Genomic DNA, 13051 nt, shown 5'->3' on the forward strand with positions numbered 1-13051 from the left:
TGAGGGGGTAAATATGGATGAAGGTAGGCTGAGGAGAGGAGAGAAGAGAAAGGGAAGTTTTCTGTTTCACTGAGTTGAAATTGTGTGGAAATGCTGTTGGGTCCGGGTTAGTATTAGCAAAAATACTCCTGTATATTAAACCCAAATCCATAATCCTAAATAACCAATTTCTGATTTTTCAAGATGCATGGAATACTTACACATGGCAAAAACTGAGCTCCAGTTGCCGACAGATAATCTTGCATTTTGCACTGAATGTGTTTAACATGCTTATCCTTCTAAGACACCGTTCAGGTAGCTCGGATGGGGAAACGGTCTGAATAGACAGTCACTGAGGTCATTTGGAGACTGTCGCTGACTGTAAATCCTGCGTCTTGCTCTTGCACAGAAGTTAGTCTCTTTTTTAAAAAAACTACACACTGAGCAAGATACATGCATGGTACATCTCTGCACTTTTTTGTGAGTGCACGATAAGTTTTTATTTTAATTGAGTTCAAAGCCTGAAAGTGCTAACAATGACAATTCTATAGGTTATTAAATTTTAAGTACAAAGTATTTTAATCACTGACGTTCAAACTGATCTCCATAGGAGTGGATTTACCTTTCTACCTGTATGGCCTATGACTTTACAAGACTGTGATTGACTACAAATATCAAACAACAGATTAGTGACATTTTCAGCAACTACGTTGACTTGTCTGGTTGCAATGTACAATCTGATTGGGGGTCTGAGCGGGAGATGATTGTAAACATTTCCAAGTAGACCAGGAATTCAGGACTATCTGAATATATTCTGTTTAACAACGGTGTGACCCTACATTTCTGAATTCCGCTTTTTGCCAATTTAAGAAGGTGGGGGGGTGGGGAGGAGAGGTGGTCGATGAAGCGTGTGTTGTGTAGTTGGAAGTTTGGTCAGGCCTGCCCTTGGCGGGGGAGGAAGGGGGTAGAATCTTGCAAAGTGAGGCCAATAGTCCCTATGGAAGAGAGAAGTGACCTCCCTCAGGGCCAGGAGCAGAAGCAGCATTTGCTGGCACCGTCATTGTTCCTTGACGTCACACACCAGTCCTGCTCTCAAACATGTCTTTGTTATTCAAAGGCTTTCCATCTGAGAGAGAGAGAGCGAGCAGCCTGTAAAAGCCGGATCAGGGCTAAATGCTGGAGCCACTCAGAGATATCCCAAGAAAACCCACACTCCAGGGGCACGCGTCCGCACCTTCATTTCCACCCACCTCCCACTGAGTCAAAAACAACCCCCAAATACAAGAAGAAGCAAAACAAGGAAAATACCACCTGCGATATTTCTCTCTCATTTGGAAAATAAAACCACACCTCTTCCCTCCTCTGTGACTATGAAGCCTGCCAAGTCGTTTCCTGACTGAATAACTTATGTTTTTTTTTAAAGATATAGTCGGTTATTCCATGTTGTTAAATTTGCATTGAGCCGCGATTTTCATTCTGCAGTTTTGATTTAAAGCCCTTACTTCTGCTAGCTGACGAGAAGGTACAGACTCTGAAGCGCTGTCGGCTGTTTTTTTCCACACTGGTCGTTTCGCCCTGTCTGTTTGAATAAAGGAGAGAGTGGGAGAGAATACAAAAATGCGCTGTACTGACTCCTCTTCCCCGCGCCTAGGCGGTGTGCGGTAGATCTGGGACACGTTTTCCTAACATCCCTCAAGTATGGCCCTTTGGTAATAGACTAGCCAATGTAATTTGACACTTCAACTTGCTCCCCTGTATGCTAGTTAATTCACTGACTCACGCACTAACATAGAGTCGGTTTCTCTCTCTCTCTCTCTCTCCTTTTTTTAAACTGGGGACACACGAAGCAGAGAAATACCGAGGCCTCCGCACGGGATTTCTCGTTCCGGGCTGTTTCATTCCGTAAGTAAGTTTCATGTCAATTTCTTGGGATTTCACACCTTTTTTGTCTCTTCTGATGGACTGAAGAAGCCGTTTGCTTCCTGTAACTGGGGCTCTCTAATGAAACAATGGGGGTCGCAGATAGGGAGACCAGTTAAGGAGACGTTCTGTGTGCGTGTGTATTTTTAAAATTCCAACCCCCCCCTCATAGTTTCCACCCCCCCTCCTTATTTTTGCAGTCGCTGGATTTGTGGAATTTACGCCGGATTCCTGACTGGTTTTTGTTGGCACGGTGAGGGACAGAGAGGATTCGGTGCGATGTTTTCCTTAGCTAAGTCCCTCCCTTGCGCTGGGAGAGCTTTGGAGAGTGAAGCGAAAAGAAGAAAAGTGTTTGATCTGGGTTTAAGCCACTTTGTGTGTGTGTGTGTTTGTAGACAGAAGGTAAAATCTCGGTTCTAGAGATCTATCCAGCCAGGCAGGTTGGCATCTGATACATAGTTGCGAGTTAAGCTTAGTTTTATTTGGGGGGGGGGAGCAATCAAGGAAAGGGAGCGTGGTTTCTCTCTCACCATCTTCTCCCCCCCCCCCCCCACTCCCGTCCCTCTGGCTGCTAGTCTGTGGACAGGACAGTTGATACTGTACTAGGGCCTCTCCACAGAACAGAAAGAAGGAGCTCCCCTCTGTGTCCAGGAAGCCAGGGGCAGTTCACGCAGGCAAGGAGGCAGAAGAGGCAAATTAAAACTGGCCAGTTCTGCTTTCTAACCATTGTGAGCATGAAAGGGGAGGGGATATTTTCCAGATGACTGTTGAAAAGGGGAAGGTGGAAAGGAAAACCATTATTTTTCTGCTGTCAGTTGCTACAGGAGGATTTAAAAAAAAACGCAAAATCTTAAGAATGTGATGAGGCAAATGAAAATAACCTGATCGGGAATTTAAAAAAAAACATTGAACGCGCTCTGAAAGAAAGATGATCCAGGAAATTGTTTTGCAGCACGCCTCTGCATTTAATTTTGAAACCATTGTATCTTAAACATTTTGTTTTGCTGGTATCACTTATCAAAATGAGTTTAACCATTTAATCTGAAAGTGTTATAGCAGAGGCTACTTTTTTTGTTGCTTTTTTTTCTTTAAAAAATCCAATTCCTGAGATTATTGTTGACTCATTTCCGCCTCTTCCTACCCCCCCCCCCCCCCCCCCGATTTTTGGTTCGGGCAATTTGGTGTCCCAACATTGAAAATAAATATTAGGTGTCAGAGGAATTAATTCTCTTAGTACTCCAGGCCTCTGACTCTCATGTGCTGACTGACTGACTGCCTTTAGAATTCAGTGACATGAGAGAGAAGGATTTAACTTGGCAGGTTTAACAAATGCTGGATCAAAGGTTTCCTGAAAGATTGTTGGGAGGGAGAAGGCGGGGGTAGGTTATATGACCCTGGATATTTTGTGGGCGATGCTTATACGGGCTGTGGTGTGTGTGTGTGTGAGTGAGAGAGAGAGGATAGTCAATTAGAGTTCTGAATAGAGATCATTGTGAAGTATAAAGTGTAGACTATAACGTGCCTGGTTCGAGCAAGCATTGCGAAGCATTAAAGCGGTGGGTGAAATTTATCAATGCTGTTTTTTAAAAACAAAAATCCTCTATCATATGAACTGCCCTGGTTGGGTGCGTTAAGTATTGGCATTAGAAGCTCTGCTTGGACCAGACTCTCCACAAGCCGTGAATGTGGGAACACCACATTTTAAACAAAAGACACACAAATGCCACTGAAATTTGCAGGAGAGCACGTGTAAATTTGTGTCTCCGACAGTGGTGTGCAATAAGAGCAACTTAGTCTAAACTGTTGTGTAATTTCACAGTGCAAGGCTCAGGGCTACAGTATTATAAGCTGTACTCTCCAATGTGATGAAGGCGATTACAATGCTTTACATCTAATGACAGGACCGAGATAGGAGGGGCCATAACTTGTATTTGTGTTCGGAACGCAGTATTAAGTTTTGCTTTTAAACTACAGCCTGAAGTTTCTGAAATGGGATTTTATTACATCATGAGGAACTGAAAAATCCTGCGTGGTAGTCAAGAGTTCTGTGTAGTCCTGGATTGATTTTAGAACCATTGAAACCCCAAACCGATGATCTTTTCTGATCATTTTCCAGGTATTCTGTGTCTAATATTCAGCCGGTCTACCCCTGTTCCAATGATCAGAAAATGGAAATAGTTGGGTAAAAGATATGCTGACTGGATTAGATTAAGCAGGAGCAAATTACTACAGATGCTGGAATCTGTATGGAATACAAACAAAAATGCTGGAGGTCACAGCAGATCAGGCAGCATCTGTGGAGAGAGTGCCAGCTAATGTGTCAAATCTAGATGTCTCTTCATCAGAGCTGACATGAAGGCTAGTTTGGGAGGAGCCTTGTATGGAACATGAATACCAGAATAGATAAATTGGGCAGAATGACCTGTTTCTGTGCTGTAAATTGTGTGTGAAGGTGCAATGACTACAGAAATGTTTCTCATTTGTGAGGATTTAGTCAATGAATGTTATGGGTTGGCTGATTTATTGTTGTCACATACTGAGATACAGTGAGAAGTGTTGTGGGCTATATGGGCAGATTGTTCTGATGCACTTGGTATGGTATAGAGTGCAGAATAGTGTTACAGCCGCAGAGAAGTACCAGAGAGAAATCAGAATTAACATTTTGAGAAGACTGTGCTCAAGTATCTGATTGCTGTGGTGACGAAGCTGTTCTTGAATCTATTTGTACATGTATCAAACTTCAAACTCTTCTGCCCAATGGAAGAGAATATAGAGAGGTGGGAGAAGTCTTTGATTTTGTTGGCTGATTTTTTTTTCCTGAGGCAGTGGTAGGTATAGATGGGAGTGTGTTCTGTTGTAGGTGATTTGGTGTTGATTTGTTATGGATGGTGACTGACTATGATGTGGCAAGTTACTGGATAGTGATGATATATGGATGACAGCGGTTCAAAATGAATGAAGAGATGACCCAACATGGAATGGTATTTCATTAGAAAATAAGCAGTTTTGGAATATCAGGGTCTGTATATGACTTGCTAATAATGTGGTCACTAATATGGTTATAACGAATGGTGAAAGTTGGAATAGCAAAACCTGTTTCTGAAAATACAGGGAAATAACAGATGGCTGCAGGTCAGGTACAGATGTGTGTGGTGTCCCAAGTTGGTTCAGGGTCAATATGCACACAAGTAACAAAATCATGAGCATTCGCTTCAAATCCAACCTGATGAAGGACTGACACAAAGATGCCTGTAATTTATCCTCTGACCATCTGGTATGTTGGATAATACTGTTTACGTATTCAAGGTATTTCTCCTTCCCCAGTCATTGCTGGAAGTTGACCAGTGAAGTGACTGGAAAAAAAACCAAAGAGCTATTGATGCTGGAAATCAGAAATAAATACAGAAATTGCTGGGAAAACTCAGCATGTCTAGCAGCATTTGTGGAGAGAAATCAGAGTTAATGTTTTGGGCCCAGTGATTGTTGTTTAGAATTGATTTTTAGCCAGTGAAATGGCTGCTCTGGTCAACGAAGCTTCTTGTGTTTTGCCATGAACTGAAGTAATGCCTCCTATTAATCCAGCAATCAATATATCATGAGGTTTTGGCGGGTGGGGGGGCAGGTGCTGGTATTGTGGTAATGTTACTGGGCTAATAAATCAGAATCCCAGGTTTAAGAAGATGAGTTCAAATGTCAAGAAGGCAGATTTTGAAATTTGTATTTAATAAAAGAAAAAAATCTAGGAGATATCTGGGTGGATAGAAAACAGCTTGTAAAGATAATAAGATTTCTGGCATGAAGTATGATCCAATGAAGTTGAATTACACAATACTATAATTATTCTCCAATGATAAAATTTGTAACATGGTAATTCAAGCTGCTCCCACTTGCTTTCTATATCTTAGTGGTTAGCTGGATCATGTGATGTCCCATTGAGTTCTGTTCCATTCCTAAGATTTGTTTAGGCATGTGTTGATTTCAGTTTGGTGTTTGGATTCTGAGTTTATTATATAAGAAAGGCTTGGATTTCTATCGTGTCTTATGGTGTCAGGACATACTGCAATACCTTTTCAAGAGGGGTTACTGGCTGCTGTATTCCCTATATTTATAACCATATGGGTATAGCAAGGTTCAACAAATAGACATGTGCTGATGACTATCTAATGTCCCTTAGCAAAGCTAAGTAAGAGACAAATATTGACCAGAACATTGGGAGTAATGCTTTTTGTAAATTTAGTGCTGCAGACGTTGTTCATCCTCCTAAGAGGACAAGCAGGCTTTTTGTTTGAAATGTCATCTGAAAGATGGCATCTTCTAATAATTCAGCATTCCCTGAAAACTGTGCTGGTCTGTTAATCTAGATTATGGGCTTACACTTCACAGGGGAGCTTGAATGGCCAAATTTCTGACTCGGATGAGAGTGAGACCATTGATCTGTGGTTAAGCATCTGTAAGTGACAAGGTGGTGGAAAATAATCAGTTACTGTTTCTGAATTTGTGGATAATGTGGTTACGCAGGGTGAGAACAGGCTTGGATTTAATTAAAATTGGTTCCATTCTCTCCTCGTGTCAAGAAGCTTGCCAACAGGTTGTTTGATCACACACACATCAAGTGTTATCTCCCAGACAGAGAAAGGTGCAGACAAGTTCAGACCCAGATACCTCTGTGATAAGGGATGAGTAGGTGGGTGAAAATAATTGCCCTAAGAGCCAGTAGTACTCTCAAGCAAGTCCTCTTGAAATGTGTAAGCTGTTGATTTATAGCTTTCCTGTTGCTTACAGACGTTTTGCAATGGAAGCTGTTCGCTGCCTGTGAAGAGTGTGAAACATCGATGACTTTATTTCTGCTCATTGCAGTTCTCTTGCAGTTGTCCTAGTTGTAATCGGCCATCTCCATGCTGAATGAGGATTCAATCCGAGATCTTTCTTTCGTTGATCGTGCTGTCAAATTACATTTCCTACCTTTTGATCGCATCAAGCTGTCCCAGACCACAAGGAAAGCCTGACTGCTGCCTGAAACTTAGCAGAATGTTCAACACAATGGTTTTGGTAAATTGCTGAGCCCTCAGTAACTGGTGGCCACATTGACACTTCCTTGTTGAAGAAGTCAATGTTCAACTTCTCCATACCTCAAGATACAGTAACTGACATTTCCTGAAATCAAACAAATCTCAAACGTTAGCAGTCGCAGGGCTTAGTGCCAAAACCCCTTCAGTGGGGTACAGTGGCTCAGTGGTTAGCACTGCTGCCTCACAGTGCCAGGTTCAATCCTTGCCTTGGGTGCCTGTTGATACAGAGATTGCACATTCTCCCTGTGTCTGCGTGGCTTTCCTCCCACAGTCCTGAGATGTGCAGGCTTGGGTGGATTGGCCATGGGAAATTACCTATTGTGTTCAGGGACGTGTGGGCTAGCCATGGAAAATGCAGGGTGACAGGGATGGGGTGCAGGTAATGCTGTTCAGAGCGTCAGTGTGGACTCAATGGGCTGAATAGCCTGCTTCCACACTATAGGGATTCTATAATTTCTAAACTCGCCCTGTGAGGTTTTTTGTCTGGACTCTGAATTGTGATACTAATGGAACAGCAAGTTGTTCCTTTGATGTACTGGACAATGACAATTTGCCAGTTAGCTTCCTCTCTAGACTGCCACACTGTAGACCAAAATACCCCACTGTAGGCCTCTGAGGTCTTTTCATTTTTATGAAAATACCAGTTGACAGATCTCTGCATATTAATAGTTGACACTTCCTCTTTGAAAACGCCAGTCTGGCTTTTCGATGTGCAAATGACCTGGATTTCAATGATCATAAGAAGCTGATTGGTCATGTTTGAAACAGCAGGCAGGAGTATCTTATTGCATGGGTCTCCTTGGATGAGATTGAATTTCACGAAGACTGATTTGCCCACTGACAACAGCTTTCACAATATCATTGACAGACTGTATTTAGATCCACGGCATTGAGAAGGTGTTTGTGATTTTTACACATCTTGAGATGTTAAGATGATATGGATCTGCAAGAAAATGAAGTTTATCAAACAGATTTTGTATGTAATGAGCTCTGAGATATTTAGGAGCCTTTGGTCACTTCAAAATAGTTTTATGTTCCCTTACAAGGAGCTCTATTTTGTGTTTTTATTTAAACTCTTCCAGTCAAGGTCATAATTGACAGTGTGAAGCAGTGAAGTGAACTTGATGGGAAAGGGGAGAAGCAGCTATGTAACCAGTCAGCACCCAGATGATCCCAATTTCATGATATCCTGCCCAGTTGGAGTGATGATGGAAAATGTAAAGGAGTGCAGTGAAGATTCAGTAACTCTATCTGCGTTACTTAGACTTGCCATTAAAATATAAATTGAGTTTAACAAAAGACATTTCCAAAACGTACTTCAACATTGAATAAATGTACATTTCCTTTATTGCTTCATTTGGGCTGTATGATGACTTTCTCATTGGTACACTTCATGTCATGTGTTTGTGTATCCAGGCTCCTCCTCCTTGAATTTCGAGTTGACCAGTTGAGTTTGGAAAAATTGATAGGAAATCGGCACATTTAGCATAGAATCCATTTTTTTCCAGCCTGTTCAGAGAGGTTATCACACAGCTCTGGAGCAGATGGGACTTGAGCCCAGGTGTCGGTCCATGAGGCCATTTGGCCCATTAAGTCACCACCCACCCACTACTGAGCATCCCACTCAGACCCAGCCCCTGCCTGCCCCTACTGTATCCCCAAAACCCAGCATTTACCATGGCTAACCCACCTCGCCTGCACATCCCTGGACACTATGGGACAATTTAGCATGACCGATTCACCCTAACCTACACATCTTTGGATTGTGAGAGGAAATTGAAGCATTTGGAGGAAACCCACACAGACACTGAGAAAGTTGACACTGGTAGTCACTTGAAGGTGGAATCAAACCCAGGTCCTTGGCACTTTGAGGCGCTGGTGCTAACCACTGAGCCACTCTGCCACCCTGTGTTTTTCTTTCCAAGTTAGACCTGAGTGGTTTAGTTCTGTTTCTTATCAGATATGCAACCAGCAAAACTGTTCTGATTGACGGTGAGAGACACGTTCACAAGCGCACTAGGTATCAGGCGGCCCTTTGGTGAAATGCTATCACTAATGTCTTTTGTAAGACAAGTGCACCCCCCCACCCGTGAGAAGGGGGCTGGGATTTCTACAGGTGTTGCTCGACCAGGGTTCTTTCCATTTAAAAGTCCGATTGGGTGGGAAGTGCACCAACCCCATTCATGGTGATGGCCTTTGGTGTCTAGTTTTGCTAGAGGTGTCTACCAGGAGCTGATAGAGGAAAAAGAATCCACAATTATTGTGTAATGGGAACAGCAGGACACAGATTGAGGTGACTTTTCTCGCACTTGCTGGCTGATTTGCTGAAATCCTTGTGTGCCTACAATCTGGAATGTCATGGCATTCAAAGAGAATTTGATTTTTAAAAAATATTGTAAAGGGGCCATAATTGCAGGGACATGGGATAAAGCTGGGGAGAGGGAATGGCTGATATTACTTTGACAAGGAGCTAGCACAGATGTGATGGGCTGAACAAGCTCTCCATCTTCGGTCCGCCTCCCCCCCCCCCCCCTATTTATTCCAGAGCCCTCACCCCATCCCCCCCTCTGAAGAAGGGTCAAGGCCCGAAACGCCAGCTTTTGTGCTCCTGAGATGCTGCTGGGCCTGCTGTGTTCGTCCAGCCTCACATTTCATTATCTTGGAGCCTCCTCATGCTGTAATTTTTCTATGACACCAGTGACAGGTCAATTTTACATGTTCACATTAGCTTACCCGTGTGCTTGGACAACTTCTTCATTTCATAATGCTGGCTGGTAAACAAAAGGCCAGGAATACGTGCTTTAATATGTTGCATTTTTGCTCAAGATATAATAGAGTTCTGCATTAATTGCTAGCCACACTAAGTGATGTTGATTCACTGAATTGAGCATCTAGTTATGAAATGATTGGAGTTCCATGAGCATCCATGTTCTATGTGTGTTTTTTGAAGATGAGCTATTTATTTAGGATTCTGTTGTCTTAAAGTCACTATTGCTTACTCCCTGAGTGAGCAAGACAAAAGCGATGGCCAATCTTGTACACACATCACTGTCTCTCTGTGATGAAATGATTTGTGGTTTAAGGCTTTTCCTTTTGTGATTTTGTTTTTTTCTCCTCCTTGGGAGCTCTTTAAATGGCAAATGAACCCAGATAGCCAAGATGGTTTCCATTTTGCATTGTTCAAGGCACACACTGATGCTTAAAGCACTGTCACTGAGGTATCATCGATCAGAAGGACACGAGTTCAGTTTCTGGTTCTTTTCCAACTGTCTGGGCTGATCACATCCATGCCTGTGACGTTGCCGGCAGAGAACTTCCATCTGTTTAACCTCTCTTCCCATGAGGTGAAGGGAAATCTGAAAAGAGGGCTGTCCCTAGGCTCCTGAGAGGTCTTTGGCCTTCTTAGAGAGCAGCATTAGCCAAAGATCAGATTGTTGTAGGCAGTGTATGAGCCAAAGAAATGTGTACAGGACGGCGGGGACAAAAAGGTGATGGGGCGATGGAGGTGTTAAATTGTTTTTGACCCATCTCTCTCTCCCTCAAACGTTTTTCTCCTTTTAGTATAGGAATAGACTTTCAGCCAATGATGGCATGCTTGATCTGCCATCTGATTCCTCATCATCCTACCCCTTCTTCATGTCTTTTGGTTTAAAAAGAATCGATTGACCTCCAAATTAAAATGCATAATTAACCTGGCATCGACTTTGCAGGAGGGAGCTCTTCTATTGTCTTTTCTGTGTACAAGTGCTTCCTAACCAATAGCGTTCATTTTCATTGTGGGCACTTGGTTATCTTGCTTTGCTGATATGCTCTGAACGTCCAAGGCTTGGCTGTTGTGTCAAAAGGCAATATCATCATTGACATTTTGCAATCCAAGGTCTCTCCTCCTCTCACAGCCGCACAAGCGAGGTTTACTTGTGTTTTCTATTTTCCCCGCCCAATAACATTGACATTTTATTGCATCCGTCCAGTACTGTTGTCTTGGCTGACCTCAGCTTAACTCAACAGGGAATGAACGCAGGACCTCCCTGGCCTATGTAGCACTGCGACTCACTGAATAAATTACAAAAGCTTTGCAGCGAGAGATTGCAGGAAGACCTGTCACACATGTCTCCTTTTAAAGTTATAGTTCAGCCTGGACAGATGATAAACTAGCAGTTGGGGAAAGAATTCTGACCAGACGGCAGCAAGGCAGGAAACAAGAGCTGAGGAGTCTTCTCCTAGAATGTAGGTAAAGGAATACTGTAAGCTCATGTGATTTTAGGAGACAGTGGCTCAATCTATGGCCCCTTCGGGGAATCTCGGTCTGGGCAGTAGACACAGAACCCCGTGGTTTGTGGCAAAGGAAGATTGGCCAGGGTTCATCGCTGACCTACAGAGATGCATTCTTCCTGGTAGTGCATGTGAGCAGAGGGATGAGCTGTGAGTTCCTCTACTTTTGAGTGTCTTGTTGGCATTGGTGAAGTATTATTGCGAGTCACTGCATCAGAATAAGGGATCTGGCATTTTGAGAGGGACTGAGAGGGGGGAGAAAAGATTTCCTCTCACGGGATTGTAAATCTTTGGAATGGAGAATTTCAAGGCTTGTGGGTGTTTATGCTTGGAGTATCCGCAAGTCAAAGTGTCTAAAATAGCAAAGGAATTAATGGATGTAGGGATAATGTAAGAAAGCAGCTTTGAGCTGGAATTGTGAGCCATGATGTTGCTAAATAACCTGATGGTCCATTTGATTCTCATATTTCCTCCTTCCTTGTGTGCTGCTGGAGAGATGGGTATGGTATTGGATGGTGATCATTGCACGTGGAAATAGACCCTAGAAAGTGGATTGAAATCACAAGGAAAAGAGGAGATCAAGAAGGCAAAAACATTTCTGATACTCTGCTCAATTTCTGGCAACAGCGTTGCATTTAGCAGGAATAGACAAGAGAAAGCAAGCCGATGACCTTAAAATCACAAACGTTGCTTTTGTGAAATATGAAATCTGCCCTACTGTTAATTTGAACAGAAGCAAAAGTGATCTACCCAAGGGCAGACCCTGTGCTTGTTTTGCTACAGCTGCAGTCCAACCTTTCCTCTTCACCAGCCTTTAGATGTGTCCCATTTTTTATTGTTCATTAAAAATAAAAAAAAGTGACTCTGGGTGGGGCTGGTGGTTTGCGAAGTGGTTTCCTGTCACCTTCCTCATATGGCTCAAGGGAGCCACCAGTTCTCATCCTGAAGGATCCTCTCTGCTTATAAGCAGCCTTGTCCCAACATTTCCACTGTCACCATCAAAAGATTTCCCCGTCCTGCTGTTGGTCATATCTCAGTACGCTGAGCTCGGACCAGGCAGAAGATTTACAGAAGGTGATAATGCTCTCTGAAGGGTCTAGGCCTGAAATGTCAGCTTTTGTGCTCCTGAGATGCTGCTTGGCCTGCGGTGTTCATCCAGCTCCACACTTTGATATCTTGGATTCACAGAAGGGACAGCTATTCCTTGAGATCTGAGATGACCTTGATATCTTCAGCTGAACAGTATGCAATATCATAACCTGAGAGTGTGTGTGTGAGGGTGTGCGCGCACACGCCAGTGTTAATGTGAGAATATTCCTCTGTCATGTGCTTCAGATCCAACTTGGATTTATCTATTTGTTGGACAGTTTGACCACTTTTTTGATGGATTGGCATGATCAAAGAACCAGCTGGACTTGCTGTGCCCAGTGCTGACCGGTTAGTTATTGATTGGGGAAAATGAAACACTTAGCAGCTTTTAATGACTTGAAGAAGTCCAGCAAAGAGTGGGTAGGGCTGAAAAGAAGCAGAAAAGCTGTGATTAACATCAGGGTACAGAGACGGAAGAAATGCAAGCAAGTGTAAATTTCCAGAGTCCAACTGGAGTAAAGGACTATTTTCCTTAAGCCTACGTAATTGATCCTACATTTTAACCAGATCAAACCAACAATAGTTTCTCGGCCGCTTCTTATTCTTAAAAAATTCGACAAAGAAGTTCTTTCACCGCTTGATCCGTTTGTTTGGAAGAAGGTTTTCTTACTGCCCAGTGCTGAGAGAGCATGCTCCCCAAGCAGCCTGCCTGTTTGTTTTAA

The 13051-nt window shown here is 43.0% G+C and overlaps 1 protein-coding gene across 19 annotated transcripts in view; it reads left to right on the forward strand.

Annotated features, from left to right (window-relative positions):
- Positions 1–1556: 1556 nt before the first annotated feature.
- zmiz1a (zinc finger, MIZ-type containing 1a) overlaps positions 1557–13051 on the forward strand; it is a 467693-nt gene continuing 456198 nt past the window's right edge. For 6 of the 19 annotated variants that reach the window (XM_059640365.1, XM_059640361.1, XM_059640373.1 and 3 more), the window contains exon 1: positions 1557–1881. The gene's annotated coding sequence lies outside the window, so the exon portion shown is untranslated. Of the gene's footprint in view, positions 1886–13051 lie in introns of all 19 variants that reach the window. The other 13 variants (XM_059640362.1, XM_059640366.1, XM_059640364.1 and 10 more) reach the window with 7 other exon arrangements.

Source organism: Stegostoma tigrinum, chromosome 37, assembly GCF_030684315.1.
Source record: "Stegostoma tigrinum isolate sSteTig4 chromosome 37, sSteTig4.hap1, whole genome shotgun sequence".
Taxonomy (NCBI): Eukaryota; Metazoa; Chordata; class Chondrichthyes; order Orectolobiformes; family Stegostomatidae; genus Stegostoma; species Stegostoma tigrinum.